Source organism: Capricornis sumatraensis, chromosome 3 (assembly GCF_032405125.1).
Source record: "Capricornis sumatraensis isolate serow.1 chromosome 3, serow.2, whole genome shotgun sequence".
Lineage (NCBI taxonomy): Eukaryota > Metazoa > Chordata > Mammalia > Artiodactyla > Bovidae > Capricornis > Capricornis sumatraensis.
The window spans coordinates 83010738-83031005 of NC_091071.1; the positions used below are offsets into that span (position 1 = coordinate 83010738).

General features: G+C 39.5%; 1 protein-coding gene across 3 annotated transcripts in view; it reads left to right on the forward strand.

The window, feature by feature from the left end:
• The window catches only part of ACVR1 (activin A receptor type 1), a 125768-nt gene that overhangs the window by 42478 nt on the left and 63022 nt on the right, over window positions 1-20268 (forward strand). For 2 of the 3 annotated variants that reach the window (XM_068968569.1, XM_068968571.1), the window contains exon 1: window positions 3271-3362. The exons of the other annotated variant lie outside the window; for it this stretch is intronic. The gene's annotated coding sequence lies outside the window, so the exon portion shown is untranslated. Of the gene's footprint in view, window positions 1-3270; window positions 3363-20268 lie in introns of those variants that run through there. 3 annotated transcript variants of the gene reach the window in all.

The following is a 20268-nucleotide window of genomic DNA, read 5'->3' on the forward strand; positions in this document are numbered from 1 at the left end:
AATTGAAATACAATTGACATATTTGTTTCAGGTGTACATTACAGTGATTCAATATTTGTGTATATTGCAAAATGATCACCACAATACGTCTAATTAACATCTGTCACTATACAAGGGATGATGTCTTGAAAGGGCAAGGATCTGTAGTATTTGAAAGTCACAGCTTCTAGAAGCCAAGAATATAGTTATAATTAAAAAGTTGAGAAAACTTGCCCTGATTTTTTTCTCCTGTTGCTTAGCTGCTGTATTGACTGCCAAGAACATGTCTGATTTTAAGTACCTTTTATGCTTGCTTGTTACTCAGTCCCATCATATTACAACAACTTTTAAGAAACTATGCATGTTCTTGTAAATTGGATTAAAGAAAAATGTACTACTATGTTAAGCCTGCAGTTGGAGTTAGAATGTTTTTTTGGATTTCTCCTTTTCCCCTTCCTCACGCTCACCCTCCACTTCACAGGAATGTGCCTCTAACCACTATGGGTCGGATTTTCACAAGGCATGATTAGTTGCCAATAATTAAACGTCCATAGCTAAACAAGTAAATTGGCCAAGGTTTTGGAAAAAACTCAGTTCAGTGAAAGTTTTGTGACAGGTTGTAGCACTTTGCTATATGCACATGGTGTCTGACTTAACGATGGTTCGACTTCACGATTTTGCAGTGTTAAGATGGTGCGAAAGTAATACGCATTCGGTGGAAAGTGTACTTTGAATTGTGAATTTTGATCTTTTCCTGGCCTACCAAACGATGGGAAACATGCAGCGCTGTCTCATGAGGCTGGGCAGCGGCAGCTCCCAGTCAGCCACATGATCACCAGGGTGAACAGCCAACACACAGGCATGCTGTTTGTCACTTTCCGTACAGTGTTCAATAAAGTACATGAGATATTCAGCATTTCATTCTGAAATAGCTTTGTGGTAAGTGAATTTGCCTGACTGTAAGCTGATGTAAGTGTTCTGAGCAGGTTTGAGATAGGCTGGGCTCATCTACGATGTCTGGTGGGTGCATGCGTTTTCAGCTTGGGACATTTCAACAATGGGTTTATTAGGATGTAATCACGTAAATCAAAAGAGATCTGTATAGGTATTTATTTATAGCACTGACTTTAATTGGTGCACACGCCTCTGTTTTGTTTGTTTTTATTTTTTAAAACGCTCTTGGGGTTTTGAACAAGACCTGTCGAGATCTGTCATGGTTGCTGTTGGCATGGAATGGATTGGTGCAGAGATGGGTCCTGAGGAGAACATTTGAAGAGTCAAGTATTTGGAATTTGCTTTCCACCTTTGCTCTCATTTTACTGACTTCTTGTTCTTTATAGTAGACCACAGTTTTGACTTCAACCTATGGGTTATTTGAGAGCCTAATAATTTTAAGGCAAATAATAAACTATGCTTAATTTGAAGACTTGATTTTTATCTAGTAACTCTTGAGCACTAACTGTATGCTAGGTACCATGAGGAAAGGAAAGCGCAAATGAATAATATGTGATCCTTGCCTAGTTTTATTTATTTATTTTTTGAGACAAAAGCAGTTCAAGGCAGAGGATTAAGTGCCAGGTCATATAGAGTGAGTCTTGTAGAATATAAATACAGAGGAATTAGAATGGAAAGATCTGGAAAATGTGTCAATCATTAGGGAAGGCTGAAGCAAGGCAGGAGAGCCTGAACAGGGTCTTGAAGGAATTCCCTTCAGGAAAGGTGATAGGGCTGGGAAGTTGGCAGGGAAATTAGAAGTACATCTGTAATTTGAAAAAAGCACTGTTTTAAAAAGAATCAGAAGAATATGCACCAGTATTTATTACATTTTCTTGCTTATCTAAAGCTCCTCCCCAAATGTACCTATAACTTGAAGACATGGCCGGCCCTAGGAAGGGCAGAGACAAACTGGCCCATTTGAACTGGCCACCTTCTAAAATGCAGTTAGTCTTCAGCAGACGTGAATGTAACTTCTTTGGTGTGAATCTGCCAAATTTCCTTGGCCCGGGATCTTGGAAAATACCAAGGTTTCAACAGTTTGTTCTGAAACTCAAGGTTTGTGGATACTGTTTAACTGGAGTTTGTTTTTAAAGATGTCCACTCTAGAAATGGATTTTTACTCTTTAACGTCACTAAATGATTGCTGAAAATGTCATGTTTCTGGTTGACCTTTCTACGGGGGGATATTTTCTTGTGTCTTATTTTTAGTGTCTTATTTTTTTGTCCATCTTATTTTTATATTCTCAATTCTCTTTTCATTTGGATTGTGAATTTAAACTAAAGTGAAGCAAGTTTTTGAAGTTATTTGTAAAACATTTCCCTTCAATTCCAAGGTAGATGTGATTTTACTTTCAAATAATTATTGAGGAATGCTGTATTTTGGATTTGTTTCTGCTTAAATTTATTTACGTGAAAGTGTTCTTGGCAAAGTGGTCCTTGAGATTAAAAAAAAAAAATGCTGTTTTCTGAAAGGGATAAGTTTTTCACTGTTTTTTGAATGGGAAAGTTTACTTCTAATAAAAATTTCCTCTTCCTTTGGCAAATGTTGATGTTTTTTGAAGTCTTCCTAAAGGAAAAGGGAGCTTGGGTGGCTTTTTGTTTTTTGTTTTTGATAGTTATCTGGAGCCCCTTTCCCTTCCTCTATGTGCTTCTAACCCCACCTTTGTTTTATGAGTCTTTGAACTAGATCTCTGTACCGCCGAAAATGGAAGTTGAAATGGACCCAAATCAGGTTATTCTGGGTGAAAGCAAGAGAAACTGATTACTCTGGTACATGGGGCATCTCTCATAGCAGCCAGAGATCTGAGAGAGACTTGCATTCTGTATTTTTAGACAGCTTGAACCTTGTTTTTCCCAGGTACATAAAATAATTAATATATGCAAAACCATTGTTTTTGTTGGTTGGTTGGTTTTTGTAATGGGTAGAGTACGTGGTATATGGACTTTAAAGGAACTTGATTTTGAAGTTTACCAACTCAGATCCTACTGGCTTCTGTATCATTTAGAAAAATATTTAAGATTCATGTGGACTCATGATCTCAGCCTACCATGTGTCGGTTTTGGACCCTTTTCCGTCCTTGCTGCAATGGTAAATCAGCTGTGGTTGGTGGTCCAGTTTGAAAGGCTTGTCCAGTGTGCACTTTCTTTAGCCTGCACATTCACAACTGCAGACTTTTCTTCTGTATAGCTTAACTTTTCTTCCCCCCTGCAGCACTGGGCCGCTTGTGAGCATCACGCTGCCAGCACAAGAGCTACTGGAGAGTTCTCTTTATTCCTGGAGACTCTGGGAGTGCCTTGCCCACTGCTAGGAGTGAGTGAACAGAGCCTTGGGGAAGAGCCCACTGCTGGAAGGACCGTGGAGGAGATGCCTGGGAGCCAGCTCTAAGGTAGCCAAGCTTTTACCAGGAGCTCTCAGTGGCCTTTACCAGGGCCCGCTGTAGAGCTGTTCTGACAACTCCCCTCTTTTATGACATGGGAAATTCTGAGCCATAATGATCAGTTGTTAGTTTGTATGAACCCAACATAAGAAAGTTAGGACCAAACCCAGTGGCTGTTTATCCTTGCATTGCCTTGAAGCTAGGCAGTGTTTCTCTTTTTGGTGGCGCTGCTTGGTTATCTTTCAACTTTGCCAAGTTGTTCAGATACTGCCATTTCCCTGTAGGGGAAATGTATAAAAATGTATATGTATATAAAATGCTTCTGCCATTCTTTCACCCTACAGGACCACTACTTTTCCCCCCTCTTTCCTTCTAAGTAGACTATGTCTTTGAGCAGTTTTAGATTCATAGGAGAATTGAGTTCTCATAGACATTCCTATCCCCACACAGTCTCCCCGGGAGAGTGGTCCATTCATTACAATAGGGGATCCTGGGTGGACACATTATAATTACCCAGAGCCCATGGTTTCCATTACTATTTGCTCTTGGTGTTGTACATTCTATGGTTTTGGACAAATGTATAATAATATAGATTCCCCTATTATAGACATTTTTCCTTTTAAGTAGAATTTTCCTACAGAAAAGTTTTACTGCCCTAAAAATCCTCTGTGCTCTGCCTATTAAACCCTCCACCCACCCACTCCCTGGCCACCACTGAATTTTTAATTGTCTCCATACTTTTTTTTTTTCCCAGAGCTATATTTTCATAATTTGCTTTCTTGGAGTACTTTGAAATCCATGTAAAGAAGTCTCACTCTCAAGATGAAGTGCTGTTAAGGCTGTGTTAAGCTATGGTGGTAACTCAAAAAACATCTTACATAGGGTCTGTAAGATATTTTTATGAGGAGAGGCCTGAAGTGCTCGATGTTGGTGGGTGTGCCTCTGAATTAAAAGTTGTGTTTGCCTGGATATGGTTTGCGTCTTGTACACAGAGACAGAAGCGTGAGGTTTCTGCAGCCTCCTTAGGTTCAGAATTTTGGGGCAAGATCTCTAGTAGCTGTCAAGTGTTTCCTTTTTTGAGGAACATTCTAATTTATTATCTTCAGAAACTTTATTTTTTTATGTAAAAGTGTGTTTTTATTTAATTTCAAAAAGTATAAAATTATATAAAGATAAAATTTCCTCCCTCTTTTTTTTCTGTTACCTATAGCTAATAATCTGGAACACACAGTTTTTCATATACAGACTTTTCATAGGCACACAGAGTGTGTATATTAATTAAAAACGGATGGAAGTGGCTACACATTTGGTTTTACAGCTTGTTTTTTCCTTCTACATGATATGCTTTAGAGATTTTTCCTTTTAAGCAGGATTTTCCCTTTTAGGAAGACTCTCAATATGAGTAATGACTTCTTAGTGTTGTGTGTATGGCTGTAACCTAATAACAACCAGTCGTCAAGTGAGGGGTTAGCCTGTAAATTTAAAGGGGGATGTGGGTGGGGGGGGACTTTCACATTAGGGCAGAAACAAAAGCCTTGCCTGTTGACATTGCACATTTAGTCATCGAGGATGTGAGTTTTTATCTTCCAAGCAGATGATGTGCAGCTTGGGGCTGTTGCCGAGGTGTCAGTTATGTCAAGTTTTCATCTCCTGGATGCCTGGAAGGAGCTTTGGCACTAGGCTGTGTTAATATATTAGCAGAGTTGTTAGTTCTGGCTACCGTCCTTGGAGCATTTTGAGATGTTTTCATGCCCATTTAAGGTGGCATGTGGTTGAATGAGTTTTAAGAGGAGGTAATGAAGAATAGGGATGGAATTAAGAGACTTGACTTTATTTTGCATATATATTTATTTGAGGGAGGAGGAGGAGATGATGGTGTTAGTTAATTGCTAGCCCTGTGATTCTTAATCATGAGACAGGGTTAAAATTGCTCAGCTCAATAACTTCCTAGTGTAGTTGACAGTGAGAACCACCAGAAAAGTTTTTAGATATCAGGGGCCAGGAATGAATATTTGTATTGTTATTATTTTATAAAAAACTTAGTTTTAGGAATATAATAATCAATGTTTATATTTATAAGATTTAAAAGGTACAAAAGAGTGGAAAATAAGTCCTCTGTCTCTCAGTATTCTTCCTAGAGACAAACATTGTTACCAATTTCTGATGTATTCCTTCAGAGATTTCAGGTATATATATCAACATATAATTTAAAGATTATTGCAGTTTCTTTCTTTCTTTTTTTAACCCAGGTGGTAACAACATACACCGTTTTGTTCTTTTTTCATTGAAATACTGTTTCTTGGAAGTTATTAATGCTACATTCTTTCCTAATGGAAGCCTAACGTCCCATTTAGAGGTGGGCAGTAATTTACTTAACCAGTACCTTATTGATGACTATATAGATCATTTCCAATTTTATTATCATTAACCAGGCTGTAGGGAATAATCTTGTACATATATCATGTTAAACATGCTTGTGAACGTATCTGTAGGATCCATTTCTAATAGTGGAATTGCTGGGTCAAAGAATTATGCACTTTTTAATTTGGGTTGAAATTTATTGCAAAATTGCAAGTTCATAGAACTTGCAAAGTTTTAGATTCCACCAGCAATGGATGAGAACCCTGCTTCCTCATACCCATGCCAGTCACAGTATAATTGTTAAACTGATAGGTTTTCTTCTTCACCAAATCAATAGGTGAAAAATGACAGTTTAATGGAGCTTTAATTTGCATTTTTTCTTATTTTGATTGACACTGAGCATATTTTCGTAAGTTTTAAAGACCTTTTGTATTTCCTCTTCTGTTCCCTATGTGTTAATTCCTTCGTCTATTTTCTATTGGGTTATTGATCTTTTTATTATCAATTCACAGGAGCTCCTATTTTATTATCAGATCACAGGAGCTCCTATACATGAACAAATTAGCACCCCATCCTTGTGATGTTGTGGTCATTTGTATAAAAATAATTATATTTATTGTTTTTATTGTTGTTGTTTTTTATTCGCTATGTTTGACTCTTTGTGACCCCATGGACTTTAGCCTGCCAGGCTCCTCTGTCCATGGGATTTCCCAGACAAGAATATTGGAGTGGGGCTTTCCAGGTGGTGCAGTGGACACAAGACACAAGAATACTGGAGTGGGTTGTCATTTCTTTCTCCAGGGGATTTTTCCGAACCAGGGATTCAACCTGTGTCTCCTGATTGGCAGGTGGCTTCTTTACCATTGAGCCACCAGATTTTGTATACTTAAATATCAGTTTATTTAGCAGGTATTTATTGAATCCCTCTTATGCATTAAGCACTTGTTCCAGGCATTAGGTTATACAATAGTAAAGAAAATAGATCCCAATTCTTGCTACACGAAGCTTACATTATAGTGGAAGAGATAGTCAATAAAAAATGTTTAAAAATATTTATAGAGGGGATTCGCTAGTGATCCAGTGGTTAGGACTGGACACTGCCAGGGAGTGATCCCTGGTCAGGGAACTAAGATCCCGAAAGTCACGTGGCACAGGCCTGCCCTCCCCCTCCCCCCAATATTTATAGAGATAAATATATAATCAACCTTTTTTTGGCTTCAGGATTTTGCATCACAATTGAAAGACTGTTTCCATTCTTAGAGCTAAAAACTGATTTCATGGTTCCTTGCAGTGTCATGTTGTTCGTTTTTTTAGACGTAAATCTTTGATCTACCTGGAATGTTAGGTATGAATCTAACTCAGTTTTTCTCTAGGTGCTCTATTAATTAAGATAAGGCTGAGTTGCTGTAACCAAGGAACTGAACTATGCTATGGGTCAAAGAATAGAGAAGTTGATTTTTGTCCTCACTTAACAGTTCCAGTGTGAGCAAAGGAAGTCTGCAGAACCACCCATATCCACTGGTCACTGGGAGGCAGGTTCTGTCTGTCTTGTGGCTCTGTAGTTACCGGTATGATCATAGCTGGGTTCCTTCCGAGTGAAGGACGAAGGAGAAAGTCCAGGGCAAGTGATCACATGTCACTTCTAATTCCACTGGTGAGGACTTAGTCCTGTGATCACATCTAGTTGTTGAGGGGGGTGGAGGATGCGATCTGTTCTGGTCAGCATGTGCCCAAGAAGTGAAGAAGGAATTTTAGTGGAAAATAAGCAGTCTCTGTCACATTGACTGGTCATTGCAATTTTACTGAATAGTCCTAAATTTTTTCTTTTGATTTCTTTTGTCTTATAAATTCTCATATACATTGTAGTTTATTTCTGGGATATCTGTTTAGTTTCATTGATCTCTCTGCCTATGCATGTAGCAGGATCATGCTGTTTTTCTTAAACTCTTGGAGCTTAATATGTTTTTTCTCTTCTGTAGGGTTAGTTCCATTTTACTGAATTTCCATATTTATTTTAAATTTCCTTTTATAGAATTTTTATATTTATCTGTGTTTGTGTGGTTTTGAAAAAATAAGGACTTTAATCATATATAGTCACCACTCTCTCCATGCTAAGAAGAAAACCTGTTATTATGATTATTGGGATTGTGCTAAATAAGTTTTGTGAGAGAAGGTCCATAGCTTTATGGTGTTAATTTTTCTTATTTGGTGATTAATATTGCACAGTGTTTGGGAAACACTGATTTGGTTTCTATAATTGTTCTATATCCTTCACCCATGAAACGTATGTAAAATTGAAGTAGGAGAGAGGAAGGACCAACTTATTATAAGATATTGTTACTTTTATTTTAATACTTGATTTCTAATTATGACTTGGTAAGTGAAGCAAAGTAAGGCAATGCCAAAGAATGCTCAAACTACCACACAATTGCGCTTATCTCACATGCTAGTAAAGTAATGCTCAAAATTCTCCAAGCCAGGCTTCAGCAATACATGAACCGAGAACTTCCTGATGTTCAAGCTGGTTTTAGAAAAGGCAGAGGAACCAGAGATCAAATTGCCAACATCCGCTGGATCATCGAAAAAGCAAGAGAGTTCCAGAAAAATATCTATTTCTGCATTATTGACTATGCCAAAGCCTTTGACTATGTGGATCACAATAAACTGGAAAATTCTGAAAGAGCTGGGAATACCAGACCACCTGACCTGCCTCTTGAGAAACCTATATGCATGTCAGGAAGCAACAGTTAGAACTGGACATGGAACAACAGACTGGTTCCAAATAGGAAAAGGAGTACATCAAGGCTGTATATTGTCACCCTGCTTCTTTAACTTCTATGCGGAGTACATCATGAGAAACGCTGGACTGGAAGAAACACAAGCTGGAATCAAGATTGCCAGGAGAAATATCAATAACCTCAGATATGCAGATGACACCACCCTTATAGCAGAAAGTGAAGAGAAACTCAAAAGCCTCTTGATGAAAGTGAAAGTGGAGAGTGAAAAAGTTGGCTTAAAGTTCAACATTCAGAAAACGAAGATCATGGCATCTGGTCCTATCACTTCATGGGAAATAGATGGGAAAACAGTGGAAACAGTGTCAGACTTTATTTTGGGGGGCTCCAAAATCATGGCAGATGGTGACTGCAGCCATGAAATTAAAAGACACTTACTCCTTGGAAGAAAAGTTATGACCAACCTAGATAGCATATTCAAAAGCAGAGACAGTACTTTGCCAACTAAGGTCCGTCTAGTCAAGGCTATGGTTTTTCCAGTGGTCATGTATGGCTGTGAGAGTTGGACTGTGAAGAAGGCTGAACACCGAAGAATTGATGCTTTTGAACTGTGGTGTTGGAGAAGACTCTTGAGAGTCCCTTGGACTGCAAGGAGATCCAACCAGTCTATTCTGAAGGAGATCAGCCCTGGAATTTCTTTGGAGGGAATGATGCTAAAGCTGAAACTCCAGTACTTTGGCTACCTCATGTGAAGAGTTGACTCATTGGAAAAGACTCTGATGCTGGGAGGGATTGGGGGCAGGAGGAGAAGGGGATGACCGAGGATGAGATGGCTGGATGGCATCTCTGACTCGATGGACGTGAGTCTGAGTGAACTCCAGGAGTTGGTGATGGACAGGGAGGCCTGGTGTGCTGCGATTCATGGGGTCGCAAAGTGTCAGACATGACTGAGCGACTGAAGTGAAGCCTATTTCCCAATTAAAAGTTAATAAACTTGGAATGTGAAAAAACAATATTCCCACTGAAGATAGAAAGTAGTTGACATTTCAGAAGATTATTGTATAAACTTGTCTGTAACACAAACCTGGGCAAATTTTTGCCTATATAGATTTGATACTCGTTGTTACTGCCTCTGAGAGTGGGTGTGTGTTAGTTTGCACCTTTGTTTAAATAATAAACACCCCTCTTTTGTTTTCTCCTTTTTACCTTTTTATTATATAAAGTAAAACACAGATACAGATATCACACAAAGTATACATAGCTTAGTTAATTTTTGTAAGGTGAATATGTTTTGTGACCACCACGCAGATCAACAGAATGTTAGCAGCTCCCTAGAGCTCCTTGGCGTGTCCCCTACTTGTCAGTCTCTCTCTCTCCAGAGGTAACCAGCTTCCTGACTTCTATAGTAACTGCTTCATTGCCTTTCTGTGTGGTTTCATATCGAGCTTCTGTAATTTAGTCTTGCATTTCTTTTTATGTTTTTGAAGTTTCCTAAACCTTAGGTTACCCCTCCAGCCCTTTGCTTTCCTTATAGCTTATATGTTGAGAACCCAGCCATTTGACCTCTAATTTCCCACTGGCTGGGTTTAGTGATGGCATTGTGTTTGTTGAATTCAACTTGTTCTTTTTTTTTTTAAAGTAGGAAATGGTAGTTTAGGTTCACAGCCTGGGCATCCAGCATGCTCACTGATGCTGGGTAGGTCATTGTTTCTAGGCTTCTTTAATGGGCAGAGGATAACCATGTATATTTATTATATATATAAAATACTCAATGAGTTCATACTGATGCTTCCAATTCAAATTCAGTTTATATGGTTCTTATTTAACCTTTTCAGTATTATATCTCTAACTCCTTTATTCCACCCAGAAAATTTAGGTTGTCCGGAACAGCCCGGAACAATAGAATTTGAATTGGCTATAGTTACACGTTTGCTGCCTTCCACAGGATGCACACAGTATTGTCAACACTGCCACAATCCTAACACTGTATCACTAGTGATGAGAACTGAAAGGCGATAAAAACAGCTCCTTTTTGATGTGCTATCCCCATTCTCTTCCCAGTGTTCAGGAGGAGGACTAGGGGATATTTATAATTGTTGAAAATTGGGCAAATTTAAACACTGATTAGCTTTTAGATGATATTTGGAGGAGAAAGACCTAATTTTGTTGGATGAAATGTTAGTTTTATAGTCATGTTTAGAAAAAGTCCTTATCTGTTAGAGAATTTGTGGGTGAAATGATGTGACTTCTGGGATTCTTGTTAAAATACATCAGGAATAAAATGGGCAGAATATGGAAAATGAGATTGTTTTTGGAACTGGGAGGTCAAAATAGGGTTTATTATCCTTTTTCTTTATGTAACTTGAAACGCCTGTTATAAAAAATTTTTTTTTAATTTTAAATACAGTGAAAAGGTAAGGACATATGATAGAGAAAGAAGGTGATAAGGAAGGAATAGTCAGGGAAGGGAAATAATGAGTAAAGAAAGCATCCTAAGCTGGTGGTTCGGTCTGGCTCAGTGGTGGTGAAGCTGGGTAGCATCTTGAATGAGGAGAAGGGAAGGCCAAGAGATGCGATGCCTCAAAGGAAGCCAGCATGTAGGAGGAGAGAAGCAGAAGAAGAAACTACCACCCAAGGAAACTGAGCAGATCTGAACCAGAAATGTAGAGATAGCAGAGAGATGGAGCCTCCTAATCCCAGCTAGGGAAGAAGCCAGCGGGAGAAGGACGTCATCAGCCCTGCCATGCTGCCCAGTGGGCCAGAGATGCCACCCTCAGTATCACCCGAACTGCTGTGGGTCTGGGGGATTCCTTGGCCCCATCTCAGCTCAGTCAAAGAAAAATCTTCGGGAGTGAGGCTTCCGAGTCTGAGTTTCGAGGAAGCTGCCTTGTGAATCTGAAGGATAAGGTGAAGTGTACCAAGTTAGAACCTTACCCGGAGGCGTTTGGTAATGGACTGAGTAGAGAGAGCGAGGATGTTCAAGGAGCTCTGTAGAGTGCTCTTTGTAGGGAGTTTTCTGCAAGGGGAGAAAAGGATAGATGTAAGAGGGCTTGGGACTGAGGGAGGTGGTGGCTGCTGAAATAGTTTCGCTTATAATGATGTAAGAGAGGTTTGCTTGTCACAGTGGAGGTGTGAATGGTTCCTCATGCACGAGGATGACTGAATGGCGTGGCCAGGCATGTGGTCAGGGCCCACCAGCACCAGGGAGGTTACATTTTGGCAAGATCTGGAGTTTGATGGTTCGGGGAGCTTGGAAATGGTCATTGTGGATTCGATGTTCTATGCTTTAATATTTTGAATGACACACTGAAAGAGGAGAGATAATCAGGAGTACTTGAGAGGTCCTTCTGCTCCTCAGGTTCTCGCTGGGTCTTTATGTCCATCCCCGAGAAGAAGGCAGGAGCAGCGCTTTTATGTTTGCTGTTGGACTTTGCTCTTAGTCAGTGATCCTCCTGCTCCTCTTCACAGCCTGTTCTCTTTCTTGTTTTCCTTTTCCTTGTAATCAGGTAACACTCACGTGTAGAACATCCAAGAGGGGTTGCCTGCCACGGGGTGGTGTTCTTCACTTGTTTGCTTTGGGACTGACTATTGGAGGGATTCCTCCATTTTCTGGATTTCCTAGTGTCTGTCTTTGAAAGTTGTGGGGAGAGGACTGAGGTGAGTACCCTGTTCTTCCTGCTTTTCTCTGCCTCAGGGTCTTTGTTTTTCATAATAGGATTGATCCATCATTTTTACCCTATAAACTTCCTACCTCTTTGTACTTGGGGGCGTCCTCTATTTCCTGGATTTTATTTCTTCTCACTTAGTTGAGTGCATTTATTTTTACTTGCCATTAATTTCTGATTTAGGTCCATTGAGCGTTTGGGGTTGCGTGGGTGGCTTATGGTTATGCCGGTTTCCTGGTCTCTTTCCGCGTGGTCCCAGAGCCTCTCCCTGTCTCATTTCTCCTCCTCCTTGTTTTCTGTATGGTTACTTCGCTGCTAACTTGTTCATCTTGTACACTGACCCTGTGTACACAGCTCATTTTCTTTCTCATGATCGTATTTATACTTTTGATGGATATATTTAAATGAACAGCTGTGCATTTGTTGAGTCATACCACAATTATCTGATTCTGCTTTAGCTGCTCGACTGGCAAAAGCATATTTCAAGCTAAGTTGTGAGAGAATTCCATTAATCACATTCTCGCTGGGGGAGGGGAAAGGAGAATAGACCACTAAGCAAAGTCTTTTTAAAGATTAATGTTAATTAGTTGTTCCATTATTTTAGAATAGATTGATTTGTTACTATTTAAAGTGTCACCTGAAGAAACTTTATAAAGATATAAATAACTGTAAAGGTTTAATGATATCAGTCAGGCTAAATTCTCTGGAATTGTTGATGCGAGGATAAAGTTAGTAGCTGCTCTATTTAAACAGATAAGGGGCCTTTAAAAGAGTTTCTTTCTGTAAAAACTGGTGTTCTTGACTCAGCATTTGTTGAATTCATTGGCTCAGATTTTGTTTCAAGCCTCCTGAACAGATAACATATGATACAGAAGATGTTACAACTTTCTTTTTCTTTAAATGTATTAATTGCTAATTGTAACCTCTGATTGAGTCTTTGGCTTCCATCAACCAGATCTGTTTTTCTCTTGACACTTCCTCAGGGTTCTTTCTGAAGGTTATTAATAGGCATGGAAGCATGGCTTTCCAAATAGCATCAATAACTGTTAGAAGACAGGGGTGGGGTAGGGTGGGGGGTGGGGGTGGATGGAATATGTCAATTTCTGACTCGTAGGAGATGTATTTTCAACCTCTAGAAGCTGTCTCCGAGGTCACTTGGGATGGCTCTGGGCATATCAGCTGGTGTCTGCAACTAGAGAGCCAGGCAGTCCTGGCCAAATGGGCTAGTGTCCACCAGGGAGTCGTCTGGTATACCCAGAGTCTGCCAGCCATCTTTTCCTTTGGCTGCTGCTCTTGGATGACACCCTTGAAAACTGAAATCCAGGTTACAAATGATATCTTTTAATTTATCTCCAATACCTGGTTGGAGCTATATTCCATAGAGGATGAGGGGCAGCCTCCTCCCCCAGTCACTTCCTTGCCAGGCTGTAAAAAAAAAAAAAAAAAAATCCCATAAACCTCACCTTCCTCTTCTCACCCAACCCAACGTGTAGCATTGACTAAGAAGTTAAAATTAATGTGCTTTAATTCATATTACATGCCTGGTATGTGCCAGGCACAGGGATGTATAGCCATGCACCAGATAGAGTTCTTACTCTCATGCTACTTGAATTTTGGTGTGTGGAATAAGGAATGGGAGAGGCAGAGTCATAATAAAAACTAATAATCTAGTACATAAGTGACAAATTGCACACACTGCTAAATGCTGTGAAGAAGCTGGCAGGACAGCAAAGGGGGTGAGCGTGGGGAGGGCTGACGGGGGAATGGACTGTGGAGTGTGTAGGGGAGCGTGGATGAGAAGAGCTCTGGTCAGGCTGCTAGAGAAAGGGTGGTTTTCCTTATCTCCACAGAAGTATGCTCTAGTGCTTCCCATTTGACAAACAAAAAGAGATATACCTCCCTGGTGCTGACATCCTAATTTCTCCCCACCCTTCAAATTATTACAGGTTAGTCCTGTTGGCCTTAGAATTGGGACAGTTGTGTCAGATGGCAGTGCCCAGGCCACCATGTGTCAGATGACTGGAGGGATAGGAAGATCTGACTTTAAGGCTAAAGGGGAAACTGCAGGCAGTTAGAAATGTGGCAGGTGCTGAGAGGGCATCTAACTGAGGGCTTGGGGAGGAGGTAAGATGTTAGATGGATGTCACAGTGCCTCATCTAAGAGGAGGGGTGTGGGTGGGAGGCGGTGAATAAGAGGTTCCTATCTACCAGTAGGTTAAAAAAACCCAAAAAACTCCCAGTTTGTAGACTGGAGAGAGAGGAGCCCTGAGCTGCCTAAGAGAATAAAACAAAGCAGCTGGGAGATGATGGGTGCTATCAGTTGAAACAAAGCAGGAGAGCCGTGGCTATTTGATACAGAGGGAATGAAGTGGAAAATGAAGGAGAGTTTCCATGTAGTCAGGCGCATTGAAATAAAACCAGGTCTTGAGATACCAGAAAGGTATGTGGTGGGTGATCAAAACATTGGTATCGGAAGCTTAGCTTAGCTATTATCTGTGTATCTGGTAGGGGTGTAGCAAAGTCAGTTCCGTCCTGTATACAATTAAAATAAACCTACTGGGGATTCTTCAGTTCTACATGGTAGCTTAACTTAAACTGCTTATTTATTTTCATTCAATTAAGCCTCATTTCCCTGCCCCTCACCTTTTTTTTTTTTTTTTAAATATTATTCTTTTCCTGTCCATTCCAAACCATGTCTTGGGTCCATCTGTCACAGCTGGAATGTTTGGAGTGTAACTCTTTCAGTCAAAGTGCTTTCTTTCCTGAAATCATCTGTAATTATTTCCTCTGACCACAAGATGAACTGATCCAGGGGCTGGGTTTCAGTTCTGTAGTACTTGTCCAAGAAGCTATTTGTATTCATCTATCTTGAAAGATCAAATTACATGCTAATATTCTGAAAGTAACACCCCACCAGAAACCCTCCCGCAGCACTGAAGTCTATATAAAACCAAGTCCTGGCAACTTGCACATTGCCAGTTCAGACAGAGTGTGGTGTTAAAAATATTTAACAGGTCATTTGTGAACTGGAGAAAAGACCCTGACTTAACTTACATGGTATGATGGCTTTGGTTTAGCCTTTCTTTGCATCTATAACTGACAGCCCCTCTCTCCACCCTTTCCAAAGGCCCAGGTAGTTTGGAGCAAGCTGCCCTTGGGTTCTCTCTCTGCTTGTTGAGCAGAGAAGGGACAACTATTGTCACATAATGGCTGATTTTTGTCCCACTTGGAGGTGGTGGTTGTAAGTATACCTTCCCTCAAGGTTTTGTGTCTAGAATTTATCTTACTGAGTCTAACTTTGCCCCCAAATGTGCCTGACTTACACTAATTCCGGTTTTTATTTTACCGTGTGAGTTGCAAGAGAATTGAAGGATGAGGATGGGAGGTGGGAGGTAGAAACTACTTGTATACTAGCAACATGGCTTATTTTTCCTTTCACATCAAGATCTTTTTTCCTTTTTTTTTGGGGGGGGGTGTGGGGGAGATAATTAGAGTATATGAAATTAATTTTGAGATTAGAGAAATGGAAAGAGGGCATGCTTGAAAGGTGACCCAAATAACCATGAGTAAAGATTGTTCTCCAAGAGGAAAATCAGGATAAAGTGCACAGTGTGTTGAAAATTGGATAAAATGTTAACGATGACAAAAACAGATTGCTAAAGAATGACTAGCTGGTTTAGTGAGGGTTGTGTATGTTGGTTGATTAGGACCTGAACTCTGGTTAGGTGGGCTTTGAGTTTGACTTTGTGTCCTTGAGCGAGTTACTTCTACCTACCGATTTTTCTTGTCGGTAAAATGGAATTAATATGAATATTTATTTTAGAGCAGTGGTCCCCAGCCTTTTTGGCTCCAGGGACTGGTTTCGTGGAAGACAATTTTTCCATCACTGGGGAGAGGGGGATGGTTTCAGGATGAATCCAGCACATTACATTTATTGTGCACTATATTTCTATCATTATTACATTAACTCTACCTCAGATCATCAGGCTTGAAACCCCCAAGTTGGGGACCCCTATTATAGAGTGTTATGGGGAGAGGTTAAACAAGATAATACATAGGGTCCCTAAGCACAGTGCTTGGTTACCTAATATCACTACTGTTACTGTAGTAATGATGTGGTGTTGACAGATAACTGAGGGAAAGCAGAATCACTCTAATTTATATTAAAGAGAATTTTTTTTTTCCTTGTGGTAGGCATAGCATAGGGCGTATAAAAGATATAACAGGACAGTCAAGATAGTCCTCACCAACAGTGAGAGAGCGTCTTTACGTGGATAGTGGGAAAGTCATTCAAAATAGGAATGGATGAATGTACAACCTGTCTTTCAAGATTCTAACTTGGAGATTGTTAGAAGTTGAGTTGAGAAGAGTATCAAACAAGTCCCTATTGAACGAGTAGGTGTTCAGTGAATTATGCATTGAACAAATGGACAAGCCTAATGAGTCTAGGCCACCAGGCCAGACGAATGAATATTTTGTAGGATTTTCTGATGGGAAAGAATCTCAAGGTTCCTCTTCCAGCGTCTCTTTCATCCTCTACATACAGATGACAAGTTGTATGCTGTTCATAAGTCTAGGTGTTAGAAGCATCTTTTATAGTATCAATAATTATCAACTAGATTACTTAATATGAGCCCTAAAGGTTGAATATAAAAGTGTACTATACTTTTGGTTATTCTGTGACTGACATCAAAATGCTTTGTGATTTTTGAGGGAATGTATTGCAGTGTTACCGGTGGTTTTATCCAGCTGTAAAACTGTGATGAGAAAAAGAAGTGCCAAACTTGGTCTCAAGCCCACACATGTTAAAACTGAGCTAAAGACTAGCTCCTTAACTGGATATCAGTCTGATCTATATATGGAGTCTGAAAAGTACCATGGGATTTGGAAAGCAGTTCTATTTTGCCCTGATGGTTTGTCTGTTTTTAGTAGAATATCATGGGACTGTCCTGTCTCCCATGGGAGTAGTCCTGAGACATTGTAAGAGATGATACTGATTTAAAGAAGGGATGTGAGTTGACAGGAGGTCCCTATCCTTTTTCTGAGTAGCTCTTTGCCTTATGTCTGAAATATGAAGATTAGTTACCAGGGATAGAGAGCACCATCCGAGAACAGCAAGGAGTTGGTATGTACTGGAGGCAAAATTTTGCACTCTGAATCCTTCAGGTAATATTCTATAACCCCCAGTAGCCTATGAGTGTTTTCAGTTATGGATTTTGGGCTTAGACTATTGCAAAAAGATTTAGTTGGATTGCAGGTGGACATCAGACCCCTTCTGATCAGTTTCATGTCTCCTTTAAACACTACTTAATTGTGTACATAAAATACTATTCCTACATGAAATAGATGTGTATAATGGCTTCCCTTCACCGCTGGACTTGTGGACATCTTTGATGTGAGAGAGTTTAAAGAGATTTTTTAACCTGTGGAACAGTAACATTTTTGTCAGGTATTGAGCAACTGCTCAGCTTAAGATATTTAGTACCATCTGATTACCTGGTATGGTAGAAAAATCTATCTTTTTGGAGTGAGGCACTGATTCTCAAAGCATGGTCCAGGATTCTCTGGAGTTTCTAAGACTATCTCAGGGGTGTTCCACAGTGTTTTCTTCTTTCAGTCACACAGACATATTCATGTGTGAAGCTGGATTCTTTATGTTTCAGCTGATGCCACATGTCATAACAGATTGAATGCAGAGTCATATATGAGAATCCAGTTGCTTTCTACTAAGCCAAACATAGAGATTTGTCAAAATGCATAATAATACCATTTTTCTCACTACAATTTTTTTTGGGGGGGAATATATTCCTTAAAAATTAAAAAATTTTAAATTAATTTTAAAATTAATTTTTATTGGAGTATAGTTGCTTTACAATTTTTATTGGAGTATAGTTGCTTTACAATGTTATATTAGTTTTTGCTGTACAGCAGAGTGAATCAGCTATACATATACATAGATCACCCTTCTTTTTGAATTTCTTTTCCGTTGAGGTCACTATTAGAGCACTGAGTAGAGTTCCCTGAGCTGTACAGTAGATTCTCACTGGTTATCTACTTTATCCATAGTATCAGTAGTGTAGGTATATCAATCCCAATCTCCCAATTTCCTGTCCCCCTACCCTCAAAACAAACCTTTCCCCGTTTGGTATCCATACATTTGTTCTCTACATTTGTGTTTCCATTTAGTTCCTTTTTTTTCTAATTTAGAAAAAAATGGGATAATATGTTGTTATTTAAAAACAAACACAGTAATTAAAACATTCTCCATTAAAAAATTTTAAAATTTCTAATAGAATAACTGTTGATAGAAATAGCCCCCGTGACAAGTTCCTTAGAGTCCTCAGTAATTTTCAAGTGTATAAAGAGATTCTGAGATCAAAAATTTTTTAAATCACTGAATTAAAACATCCCTGAACTATTGATTATTGCCACTCTCTTCTCCCATTATCGGTTTCTCTTTTGGGCCAGCCCACTTCTGAAACTCCTTAGTTAAAAATACTTGAGTACAAAGGAGTTGAAAATTACTTTTAAAAGCAGTGTTTTCTTCTTAGCATATTTTAAACTTAGATCCCTGGGGCCTCAAGTTGGGACATTATCATATTGATGTTTTTCATAAATAAAATATGATCAGGAAATTTATTCCAGAACATTCTCCTTTCTGCATTTCTTTTACCTTTTCAGTTTTGAAAGTACCCTTTTTAATAGCTGAGCTAACTGGTCAGCAGAGACAGTCCAGACACTGAAAAAGTGACCAATAAGTGATGCTGACACATTTTCCCTGAAGATTTTTGGCAGGTTTTGAGCTATCTCTCTCTAAACAGCAGATTTTGTTTGGAAGCCTGAATTTATAACTCGTTTTTTTCCCTCCCCTGTTTTCCACTTAGGAGCCTAAATTATTGTTTCAATTTTGCTTGCACAATAATAATCAGTTAAAAAGTGTTTAGGTGTAGGAACTTTTGTTGGTTTTGTGACAGGTAAAATTGCCAGTGGTGATTGTCTTTAGAATTATTTTTTAGATTGTGAAAGAATTCTTGATTTTAAAGCTTTGGACTTGTTACCTGCTGACTATTATTACCTGCACTAAATTCTAAACAATAAAGTTAACAGTTGATAAATGCCTTAATCTTGCTACTCCTTTGCAGGTGCTTGTGTGTTAGGAGTGTGGAGGGGGCATTGCTAATTCTTTGGAATTTAAAGTTAAATCAAACTGATTAGTTCAGGGGAAATTTGAATTCAGCAAGTATTAAATGTGCACCTACTTGGCTTTGGTAGCGATGAACAAAATAGACTATAAATTTTACTATAATGTTTATAGTCTAGGGAGGGAGGCAGATGTTCAAAAGCACACACAGGAGTATGAATATGTAATTATTAATTATGATAAGTGGTATGAATGAAATCAACAAAATGGTATATGAGAGTATAATGAGGGAATATAAGGGTATAGGAAAGCTTCTAGAAGGTAGTGACATTGGAGACTTCAAAGATGAGTAGGAATTTGCCAGATTGGATCCTGAAAGATGGGCCCAATCACTGGGAGTAGCAGCAGCGTTTATAGAGAGGTCCACAGACAAGCAGGAAGCTGGCCAGTTGGTGTGCCAAGGACAGTGGAGTGGAGAAGGGCCTTGAATGTAGGGAGGTGAGTAGGGGGCTTACTTACTAGGGCTGACCATGTTTTACCCAGGTTCTGGCTGGGGGCTACCTCCCCGGCCTTCTTGGGTTTTCTCTCCTTATCACTCTTCTCTATAAGCTCTCTGTATCCTAGCCTGGTGGGTTTTTTTATTTTCATGTGAAATATGTTTTAAGTCCTCAGGATGCACCATGCTTCCCCTGGCCACAGGGTCTGTGTAGAAACCGAGAAACTGCCTTTTTCCTTAAATGCCCTCCTGTCTCCACCAGAGTGTTCATTGCTGCAACACAAACACGTGCGCATGCACACACACAGACACACACACAAACTCTCACCCTTTTTGTAGTACCTCCTACTCAGCTTTCTAGTTCCTGTTTAGATACAATCTCTCCAGGGAAGCTCCACCCTCCAGAAAAATTTCAAGTTGTTTTGTTAGCAGTCTTATTTAACTCTCTTTCGTCCTAACACAGTTCAGTTTTTAACTGTGCAGTCTTCTGTATGGTTATTTGAGTATGACCATAGAT